This window comes from Dendropsophus ebraccatus, chromosome 6 (genome assembly GCF_027789765.1).
Source record: "Dendropsophus ebraccatus isolate aDenEbr1 chromosome 6, aDenEbr1.pat, whole genome shotgun sequence".
NCBI classification, from domain to species: Eukaryota; Metazoa; Chordata; class Amphibia; order Anura; family Hylidae; genus Dendropsophus; species Dendropsophus ebraccatus.
In genome coordinates this window covers 115054548-115066454 of record NC_091459.1, presented here as the reverse complement: position 1 = coordinate 115066454, position 11907 = coordinate 115054548, and the positions used below count along the sequence as shown (strand labels likewise).

Genomic DNA, 11907 nt, shown 5'->3' with positions numbered 1-11907 from the left:
AGGGGCCCCCCCGAGCAGGCCGGCCGTTGCTATGTGCGACCAGTGCGGTCGCACAGGGCTCCGGCCACCAGCCTGTCAGGGGGGAGCGCCATGGATGGGTAATCTACTTACCCCTCCATGGCGCCCCCTGCAGGGCCCCCCCGTCCGCCGCTGCCCCCGTCCGCTGCTGCTGCGGCGCTTCAGCGCTGCAGCAGCAGCGACACTGACAGAGAGAGAGCCATTGGCTCCCACCCTGTCAGTCACTCACTCTTGTGGCCGCACTTCCTGCGGTCACAAGAGGCCGCGCTCTCCCTCTAGCGCCCGACGTCACTGGAGCGTCGGCGCGAGGGTAAGGGGAGTGCAGCCTCTTGTGACTGCAGGAAGTGCGGCCACAAGAGGGAAGGGAAGAGGAACGCGTGGACCCAGGTGAGTAACAGTGTTTGTTTTTTTCAATGTTATATGGGAGGGGGAGCTATATACTACGGGGGGGGGGGGGGGGGGGGGGGGTGGCGGGGGGGGGCACAGGGGGCTATATACTATTGGGGAGCACAGGGGGCTATATACTATGGGGGAGAACAGGGGGCTATATACTATGGGGGAGAACGGGGGCTATATACTATTGGGGAGCACAGGGGAGCTATATACTATGGGGGAGCACAGGGGGCTATATACTATTGGGGAGCACAGGGGGCTATATACTATGGGGGAGCACAGGGGGCTATATACTATGGGGGAGAACAGGGGGCTATATACTATGGGGGAGAACGGGGGCTATATACTATTGGGGAGCACAGGGGAGCTATATACTATGGGGGAGCACAGGGGGCTATATACTATTGGGGAGCACAGGGGAGCTATATACTACTGGGGAGCACAGGGGGCTATATACTATTGGGGAGCACAGGGGAGCTATATACTATGGGGGAGAACAGGGGGCTATATACTATGGGGGAGAACGGGGGCTATATACTATGGGGGAGAACGGGGGCTATATACTATTGGGGAGCACAGGGGGGCTATAAACTATGGGGGAGAACGGGGGCTATATACTATTGGGGAGCACAGGGGGCTATATACTATGGGGGAGCACAGGGGAGCTATATACTATGGGGGAGCACAGGGGAGCTATATACTATGGGGAGCACAGGGGGCTATATACTATGGGGGAGAACAGGGGGCTATATACTATGGGGGAGAACGGGGGCTATATACTATTGGGGAGCACAGGGGGGCTATATACTATGGGGGAGAACGGGGGCTATATACTATTGGGGAGCACAGGGGGGCTATATACTATGGGGGAGAACGGGGGCTATATACTATGGGGGAGCACAGGGGGCTATATACTATGGGGGAGCACAGGGGAGCTATATACTATGGGGGAGCACAGGGGGCTATACACTATGGGGGAGCACAGGGGAGCTATATACTATTGGGGAGCACAGGGGAGCTATATACTATTGGGAAGCACAGGGGGCTATATACTATGGGGAGCACAGGGGGCTATATACTATGGGGGAGCACAGGGGGCTATATACTATGGGGGAGCACAGGGGGCTATATACTATGGGGGAGCACAGGGGGTTATATACTATTGGGGAGCACAGGTTAGCTATATACTATTGGGGAGCACAGGGGCTATATACTATTGGGGAGCACAGGGGAGCTATATACTATTGGGGAGCACAGGGGTCTATATACTATGGGGGAGAGCACAGGGGGCTATATATTATGGAGAGCACAGGGGGGCTATATACTATTGAGGGGGAGCACAGGGGGGCTATATACTATTGGGGGAGAGCACAGGGGGGCTATATACTATTGTGGGAGAGCACAGGGGGGCTATATACTATTGGGGGAGAGCACAGGGGGCTATATACTATTGTGGGAGAGCACAGGGGGGCTATATACTATTGTGGGAGAGCACAGGGGGGCTATATACTATTGTGGGAGAGCATAGGGGGGCTATATACTATTGGGGGAGAGCACAGGGGGGCTATATACTATTGTGGGTGAGCACAGGGGGCTATATACTACTGGGGAGAGTGCACAGGGGGGCTATATACTAATGGGGGAGCGCACAGGAGGGCTGTATATAACTGGAGGAGCACATGAGGGTCTATATACTACAGGGACACCTTAAAACTATGGAGGCACAGAGGGGTGTAACTATGTAGGGGTACAGAGGGGTGTAACTACTGTATAGGGGTACAAGGGACCTAACTACTGTATGTGTTGGAGCCTAAAATATTTGTCTGGCAGATTCTGGAGAGAAGATTCACAGCCAGGAGAAGACTTCAAGGTGGCCCACGCTGGATGGAGAGAAAAAGAAAAGGTGACAGACTCTGATCGGAGAAGACGCCTCCGGTGAGTCACTGGATGTAACTGCACTCTGTTATAGGGTTGTAGTGTTAGGGGTCATGATATGGCGGTATTATGTAATGGTATCAATGGTGATATCTTTCTGTTTTGTTTAGTGCAGTTTTTATGTAATATGTAATCACTGAATGGTGGAAATAGTGTTATAAGGTAACTACTGTATGTATTGGGGCTCTTGATACAGTGTGGGGGCAAATTCAGTACATTATACAATGTGCAGAAAGGTAAGGGGGGGGCCACTCTTGAGGGCTGTGCACTGGGCCCACCAATGTATTAAAACGGCCCTGACTGTACCATGTACTGGAGCCCCCCCGCCCCCGGGCAGTATCTGTAATGAGATGCTGTGAGCGGGGGAGACTGTATTCATAAGCGCCGCGCTGTACTAAATCAGCCGCGCGGTGCTGATACTACAGCGCGGCGCTTATGAATACAGTCTCCCCCGCTCACAGCATCTCATTACAGATACTTCCCGGGGGCGGGGGGGCTCCAGTACATGCATTCCACGTCCGTGATCCGTCAGGATCACGGAACGTGGGAATGCAGCCTTAGTCCCCCGGCTGATGTGCGGCTGCCCGGGGTGTCCCGTCCTGTCCCCGGCAGCGCGCGCATCAGAGAGCTCCCCGTGCGCCGGAAGTCACAGGCACAGGCGCACGGGGAGCTCTGTGATGCGCGCGCTGCCGGGGACAGGACGGGACACCCCGGGCAGCCGCACATCAGCCGGGACCAGACCAGAGAGGCTCGACGGGGGAACGGAGGGCAGGTGAGTTGTGTGCTGTTTTTTGTTTTTGTTTTATCTGCTGTGCAGGGGGGGGGGGGGAGAGGGGGACCATCTATAAGGTAGGGGGGGAAGGGGGCCATCTATAAGGGAGGGGGGAAAGAGGGGGACGATCTATAAGGGAGGGGGGAAAGAGGGGGACGATCTATAAGGGGGGGGGGGGATCATCTATAAGGGAGGGGGAGAGGGAAGAGGGGGACCATCTATAGGGGGGGGCATCTATAAGGGAGGGGGGAAAGAGGGGGACCATCTATAAGGGGGGGGCCATCTATAAGGGAGGGGGGAAAGAGGGGGACCATCTATAAGGGAGGGGCGGGAGGGGGACCGTCTATAAGGGGGGGGGAAGAGGGGGACCATGTATAAGGGGGAGAGGGGGACCATCTATAAGGGAGGGGGAAAGAGGGGGACCATCTATAAGGGGGCATCTATAAGGGAGGGGGGAGAGGGGGACCATGTATAAGGGGGGGAGGGGGACCATCTATAAGGGAGAGGGGACCATCTATAAGGGAGGGGGAGAGAGGGAAGAGGGGGACCATCTATAAGGGGGGGGGGAAGAGGGGGACCATCTATAAGGGGGGGGAGAGGGGGACCATCTATAAGGGGGGGAGAGAGGGAAGAGGGGGACCAACTATAAGGGGGGGGGAAGAGGGGGACCATCTATAAGGGGGGAAGAGGGGGACCATCTATAAGGGAGGGGAAAGAGGGGGACCATCTATAAGGGAGGGGGGAGAGGGGGACCATCTATAAGGGAGGGGGGAGAGGGGGCAGTAGTGGATTATAATGTGGGCGGATTGACGGGGGGGGGCGTCATTCTATAGTTCGCCTCGGGCAGCAGAGAGGCTAGAATCACCCCTGCCTGCATGGCAAGAGGCCAGGATTGGCCTCTTATTCACTCAGGGTGTGTGTGTGTGTGTGTGTGTGTGTGTGTGTGTGTGTGTGTGTGGGCGTATGTATGTGATCATGGAGATCATGAGTAAGAGGCTAACCCTGGGCTCTTGCCGTGTTGGGGAACACCCCCCAGACACTTGAGCCTACTATGGAAGTAACACAACGGTATGCCCAGGATCCTGATGAGAAGCCCTATCTAGCAATGGGCTATTTATTGTTATCTCTGTTTATCTGTTGATAGGTGTGTTTTAATGTTAACCTGTCGACAGGATTGGCCAACCATCTAATGGATATGGAGGCCTTCTGATTTTCCACAATGGTGGATGTCAGCAGAGAAAAGGATCAGGACTTTTAGATTTCAACTGCTCAATGCTTCCATCATCAGGGGAGAGATGTAATTATTAGGGGTATCTCACGGCAGATTCTCCCCATTCAGAACACATGCAGGCTCAGCTGAGGTGAGTGTATATGTGCATGGAGGGATCTGGAGAAATAGCTGTAATGTTGACAGCTGTCCAAATTGTATGGCTTGTTTAACACATATTAGTGGTTAAGCTTGGTATCCTTTGGATGTTCCCTGCTCTTCAGAACCCTTTCAACCTTTTAGCCCAATGGGTTTTTGGACTGAATCAGAAACCTGATGCCTTATGAAGTTCTTCCTTTCTTTTCCTCTTTTCCAGCTTATGGCCATGTTCAAATGGCGTAAGACACCGGTTGTTCTGTGACCCGGCCGTGTCACGGAACAGCCGGTGTCTGAGAAGACAGCTTCACCTGAATTCGGATGCGAATCCCTGCTGCACACAATGGAGTGTGCGGACCGAGCCTCACGCTCCATTGTGTGAACTGACAGATTCTCTGCAGCCGCTATTCAATGAATGACGTTTTAGTTTTTTTACAGGGCCGATATGTACATATTGGGGAAGATTTATCATACATGGTGTAAAGTGAAACTGGCTCAGTTGCCCCTAGCAACCAATCAGATTCCACCTTTCATTCCTCACAGGTGGAAACTGATTGGTTGCTAGGGGTGACTGAGCCAGTTTCACTTTACACCATGTTTGATAAATCTCCCCCTATGTGTATAAACTCTGGCTGGGATTCCCTCTAGCTGCAGCACAATGTAAATAAAGTATTAATCACGGCCGTGTTGCAACATGGCAACAACGGCCATGATTAATACTTTACTTACGTTGTGTGAACATGGCCTATAACCGCATGTTGTTCTTGTCTATTTCCTGTTCTGTCCTCTTCCTTCTGGTAGCGGTATGCTTGCACAATGCTGGGGGAATTACAAAGCCACCTACTATTCCAGCCTAACCTGCTACTTGGCATCAACCCTTTGTTATGTTTCCAACATAAGACTTAATTTATCCCATGGTTTTGCTACTGTTTGCATATTTCCTTTATTTGCTTCCTTATAACTAACCATACAGTAACATCAGCCATATCACTATAATTTTAGCCATATAACCACATCAAGATGCGACGGGGGATTAATGCAAGAAATGGTAATTGTTAGACAAAATCTTTTTTTAATGCAAATATTTTAGAATATGTCTCCTGGCCTACGACATGTATAAGGAAAACAAATGGCACCCGATCACTCATCACTACCAGCATTACAGGGTTAGGGAGGATACACATGCTGTAATTCCATTGTCTCACCTGTCTTCTTATCCCTTATAGATCTCTCTAGCACTGAAGGATATGCTGTACTTAGCTTTTACGCACGGCCTCTAGTGTCTCCAGTGATCAATAGATCCTATATATGTTACAGCAACATAACACTAATGCAAAAGAATCTATCACTCTATAAAAACAGCAGAGTATATAATACTGAAATAAGATGCCATGTATAAAATTGTCACCATAATGTCTGCGTTCTATCTGGGTCAAGGAAGAGATGTCTTTCTAGGATCCCTTGGGCTTCTTCCTCATTCATTCAGCTGGAATCATACAAAGAAATATCACAGACTATTCCCCTAGGATGCATCCTTCTGAAATGTGCATGGCGGCTGTATTATTCACCGTTAGTAAAGGTCCATGCGGCTACGATAACTATTCGTATTGATTCTCCCACAACCATGGACCCTTGGCTTGGACGACCGTGCATGGGTTTCTAATAGGGAGGGAAAAGAAAGTATCTGCTTATCTCTTGGAAGAATGAAAGGATTAGGAATTGGAATCAGGAGAAGTGTCAGGAGGCTTCCATACACACTGAATAGTAGGCTAGTCCTTACAAATATTAGTGGGTTTGGTATCGTGTCTAAGGGCCCTATTACACGGCACAATGATCTGCCAATTTAGGCCGATTCCGCAGATTATCGCTACGTGTAGTAAAGATGATCATCAGCTGATCGTGCGTTTTGGTCCTGACCTAAAATCATTGGGCACCAGCCTCGCAACGATACATGTAATAGCGACACGCTGTTGATGGCTGATGAATCTGTAATGAAAATAATAAAGTATATACTGTACATACCTTTCCACGCTCCCCAGTGCCTGCTCCCTGGTGTCTTCCTGGCTTCTCTCTGCTCCCCACAGTGGCCGGTGGAATTTCAGATCCGGTCTCTGATGTAACAGACCACTCAGCCAATCACTAGCCAACAGGCTCTGCGGCCTGTCACTTTAGAGAGTGGCTCTGCAGTTCTTGCTGCGGCTGCAGGGATTGGGCAGAAGCCAGGAAGACACCGGGGAGTGGGTAGAAGCATCAGGGAGCATGCGTGGAAAGGTATGTATATACTTTATTATTTTACGCTAAAGGCAAGAGCTGCACGGACATCACTAATGATATATATTCAGCCCTTGCTACACGAGGGTCGAGCCATGTAATAGGCTCAGTAAGCAAGGGCCGATCTACCAATGGTAGATATTTATATAATGAAGTGGATTTTATGATTTAAATGACCCTATGTTGTTTATCCTAAAAGGGATTTTCTGATCAGGACTCAACAACGACAACAGTATGGTTGAAGGTGACCTGTCCACTGGTGACAAAAGACCTCCAGCTAACATGGAGTTTTCCCATCTGCATTCTTGATCTGGAGACAACAAACAGCATGGGACAACTTATTCATACCCGGTAGGCAACAGATAATTTACACCTGGTGATTATGGCTACCATTCATCTTGTTAGACTATAGTAATAGTTAATGTGTAAGCCCAGCACAAGAAGTACAGAGCACAGTGACATAGTATTAAAGGACTTTATAGACTGCTGCTCATTCAATGGAAAATGGAGTTCTCTAAGCTGTAGCTGTAGGCCACCTTATGAGTATTAGGACTATAAGGCTAGAAGATGCGTTGTATGTATAATTATGTATGTAGATGTATCTTTACAATATCGCTCGGCATCAGTCTTGCTTTTGAGTGAATAGACTGCCTGGTAAGTTCTTCTTGGGTCTGAATCTGTCCTGGAGCCTTCTGTCCGCCTAGTCCTGGACGGTGCTGATGGCTGATCATTGGTGGAAAGCACAGCCCCAAGATTTTCCTTGCAAAAACTTTTCAAGAAACGATAACGTCTGTGTTCTCCGGCAAGAAAAACTCTCTGTAAAATACAACAAAATAGCAATTTCTAATATTGGGTCCACATTAAGTATTTGCAAGGCCCTTATCCTTACCTTCACGGTGGATTTGGCCAGGAACTGGATGAGTACCCCGCCATTGTGATGGATCCTATAAAAGCACAGTTTAATGTAGATAATCAATGAGAGGGCACATAGTGCAGCCCGGGGTGGTGCAGGCCACCATAATAGGGTTTGTAGGGCCAAATAGAGCAGGGGGTATTAGTAAGTTTATTAGGTGAGGTCTGAGTGTAGTGAGAAGAGTAGGAGAGGATGAGGGAATGATGGAGCTGTCTTACAGGGCTTGGGGGGGAGCAGGAGGATGAGGGGCATCCTTTTCTTTCTCCTAGGACTGCAGGCAGCCTGTCCATCCATCCTCCCTGGTGTTGTGGACAATAATGCTGGATGACAGAGGGCTCTGAAGTAGAGACCATGGCAGCCTGGCAGTAGGGGGACTTGCAGGACTCCTCTAAAAAAGGGTCTGTCAGAGGTATGGTATTTGGTTATTATTAGAGATGAGTGAACCTGGAGCATGCTCGAGTCGATCCGAACCTGAACTTTCGGCATTTGATTAGCGGTGGTTGCTGAACTTGGATAAAGCCCTAAGGCTATGTGGAAATCATGGATATAGACATTGGCTGTATCCATGTTTTCCAGACAACCTTAGAGCTTTATCCAAGTTCAGCAGCCCCCGCTAATCAAATTCCGAACATTCGGGTTTGGATCGACTTGAACCCGAACCTGGTTCGCTCATCTCTATTAATTATAGATCCTGCTATAGACAGTACTGGGACAGGTCTTTGGGGTCTATGGTTTGTCTTATATCAGTGCCACAGGAATATTTTTCACCTTTCGAATTAGGGTGCATCTTGGGGGCAGTACACCTGGCATTTCCTTGCCTGACCTCCCTAGTATTTGTATATTGTTTAAATGTTTATAAATATATATGTTATTGCTATGCTCCAAACTACCAAAAAATAAAGAAAAATAAAGAAAACTGGCCAATGTGATGAAACTAAATATAACACTGATGATGTGTTATGGCCCCTATTAAAGGGGTTATCCAGCGAAAATCCTTTTCTTTCAAATTTGTAATTTATTTGTAATTTAGTACTTATTACTTTATTACTTATCAGCTGCTGTATGTCTTGCATAAAATATTGTTTTCTTTTCCGTCTGACTCAGTGCTCCCTGCTGCCACCTCTGTCCATGTCAGGAACTGTCTAGAGCAGGACAGGCTTTCTATGCAGATTTGCTTCTGCTCTGGACAGTACCTGATACGGACAGAGATGTCAGCAGTGAGCACTGTGTCAGACTGGAAAGAATACATCACTTACTGCAGGACATACAGCAGTTGATAAGTATGGGAAGGCTTGAGATTTTTAAATAAGTAAATTACAAATCTATATAAATTTCTGAAACCAGTTCATTTGAAAGAAAAAGATTTTCGCCAGAGTACCCCTTTAACATTAGCCTTTGACTCCGCAACAATCTTTTTGCCCAGCTAACCTGAGCTCCTGTTGGAATGACATTTGTAGAAGGTGGATGTGTCGCTTGCAGTTAGCTTTACATAAACATCTCACATAACTAGACAACCATTGTACAGTTACTTTGATTCTTCAAGTGTATACATTTCATGCTGACAAGGAATGTAAATGGATCAGTGCTACATGTGATACCGATCTGGGTTATGCCACACCTAGAACACAGCACTGTCAGTAGGGCGTGTCGTAGAAGACTCAAACATAATACATTCAACTGTATCTATGGCTAATGTGAAAACACCAGGTGCATCGCTGCCGGTTAAAATTTCCATTTACTTTACCTGAGGCTGCTATTGAAACATGCACTGCGGTGCGTCACTTGGAGATGTTTAAAGTAGGTGGAAGGGTTCCTTTCCAAACCACACTGACCCAAGGAATGTTCAGTGGGAGACAGAGGCTCGGTAGTCATCGCTTTGTGTAACAAAGGATTTTTCCTATTGTGGTATTCTTTGCCGTTTACAGGGGTTCCGCCTGTATCAAGGAGGAGACGAGCCATCGGGACAAACATTTGTAGAGATGAGCTTTCTGCGTGCTGTATCATTCTATTGGATCTGTGCTCTGGGTATAGTGTTATACTGTATGTCATCAATTCATGTTAATTCAGATCTTAAAGGGTACTGAAGACAGAAAGTTATATAAATTTGTAAATTACTTTTATTAAAAAAAAAATACTTGTCTTCCACTACTTATCGGCTGCTGTATGTCCTGCAGGAAGTGGTGTATTCTTTCTAGCCTGACACAGAGCTCTCTGTTGCCTCCTCCTGTTGCAAAGTTGTAACAAATCCCAATAGAAAACCTTTCCTGCCGTGGACAGTTCCTGATGTGGGCAGAGGTGGCAGCAGAGAGCACTGTGTCAGACTGGAAACTAATTTATTTAAAAACTTTTTTTTCTAGAGTACCTCCTTAAATAAATACTTATTAGAGATCCAACATTATCCTCCCTCCATTATATAGGCCATACGTTAGATTGAACCATCCAGGCTATTCTGTGGGCCTCACCATCCAGGCTAATTCTACTGGCTGGCAGGGCAACTGAATCCAACTACTGATATTTACTGGCCCACCAGGACATTGGATCGTCTTTATAACCCAAACAGTGCCTAATTGCAGCCCATCACCCCTCATCCCTGTACAGGTATCCCATACCAGGCGGGCTTTTCATCTACAACCCAGGTAAACTTCTCGGCACTAACCCTTCAGTTCATATTACTTCAGTAGTAGCCTACAGGGTCCTACATGGGACATTCTAATCCATACTCCATACCCAGAATGTTCTAGCCCCAGAATAATAGGGAGCTCTAAATTATTACCTGTTCCATTGCACTCCAGGTCTCCTACTTTACTTAAAGGGATTATCCAGCGCTACAAAAACATGGCCACTTTTCCCCCTCTCTTGTTTCCAGGTCAGGTGTGGTTTGCAATTAAGCTCCATTTACTTCAATAGAACTGAGTTTGAAACCCCACCCAATCTGGAAAAAAGAGAGGGGGAAAAGTGGCCATGTTTTTGTAGTGCTGGATAACCCCTTTAATTGCTGCCAAATCTTTCCATCTCCATGCTTCCAGAGATTCCTTACACTTGGAATGATGGCATTGGTGTCACCACATGGGTCATCCTTATGGCACCAGGTTCTTCTAGTCCAGGGGTGTCAAACTTGCGGCCCTCCAGCTGTTGCAAAACTACATTTCCCATCCCAAGTATATTTTTGCAACAGCCAGAGAGCTGCAGTTTGACACCTGTGATCTAGGGCCTTTGCCAGTACATGCACCTCCCCTTAGCACTTAAAGTGACACTGTCACCCCCTTTGTGCATTCTGACATCTCTACACAGGTGTAAAGGGTAAATTTAGAGTTTTTCATACCTTATTTTATATCATATGTCGTGGTGCTTGCTCAAGTAAAAAGTGATCTTTTATCAACTGCAGACTCGCGGCAATAGCGCCACTTAACCCTGCCCACCGCACCACCATTAACCCCGCCCCTTGACGCCCATTGGTGGGCCTACCTAGAGGGGGTGGGGGCTAGACCTTTAGGCCAGCCGCTTCCAATGGCCGACGAGGTTGCCCACTCACAAAAACGAGGTGATGGTGTCACTTTAACACAGGAGACTATGATTTCTTCTTTCACCTGCAATCCACCATGGCAGTGTGCCAAGGATTGCAGTCCATTGTCAAGTAAAGTTGACATACGTACAATACACAAACACCATATACATTCATTCATTCATATATACATAACTACAAGGACAAAATGAATACAAGTATCACTCAGCAGTCTCCTAGATGACTTTTAAGAGGTTTTTAAAGTGACAGACAACTATTTATAAAAGCTGTATAGTTCTTGCAGGGGAGGATATACAGTTATTCCTCTTATATTGTATTGTATAGAAGCCCTTACCCCAGTGCAATTGTCACTTCCCTTCTCTTCTTCATATAAAACACATTACTAAGATAGGAGAGAGATTCGTAACTTAAAGGAAACCTGTCACCATGAAAATGCTACCTAAGCTATCAGCATCATGATAGCTCATGTTAAGAGCTGATCAGATTGATTTATATCTTTATGGGAAAAGATTCAACATAACTTGTAATTTGATTGAAATCTCTGATCTTTCCATGCTAAAGTGTCCAGCTCATTGAGTGGCCCCGCCCACTGGACTCCTTAACATAGAAGGAGGAAGGATTTCAATGTTTTTACATGTTACAAGTTATACTGAATCTTTTCCCTAAAAGTTATATATCAATCTGCCTAGTTCTTCCTGCTCTATAACATGATGACCATA

General features: G+C 47.5%; 1 long non-coding RNA gene across 1 annotated transcript in view; it reads left to right on the top strand.

The window, feature by feature from the left end:
- The first annotated feature begins 321 nt into the window (after positions 1 to 321).
- Positions 322 to 11907, top strand: part of LOC138795024 (uncharacterized) — a 33991-nt gene continuing 22405 nt past the window's right edge. Inside the window, exons 1-3 of the long non-coding RNA XR_011363555.1 lie at positions 322 to 405; positions 2242 to 2346; positions 6952 to 7103. This is a non-coding gene — a long non-coding RNA (uncharacterized lncRNA). The remainder of the gene's footprint in view (positions 406 to 2241; positions 2347 to 6951; positions 7104 to 11907) is intronic.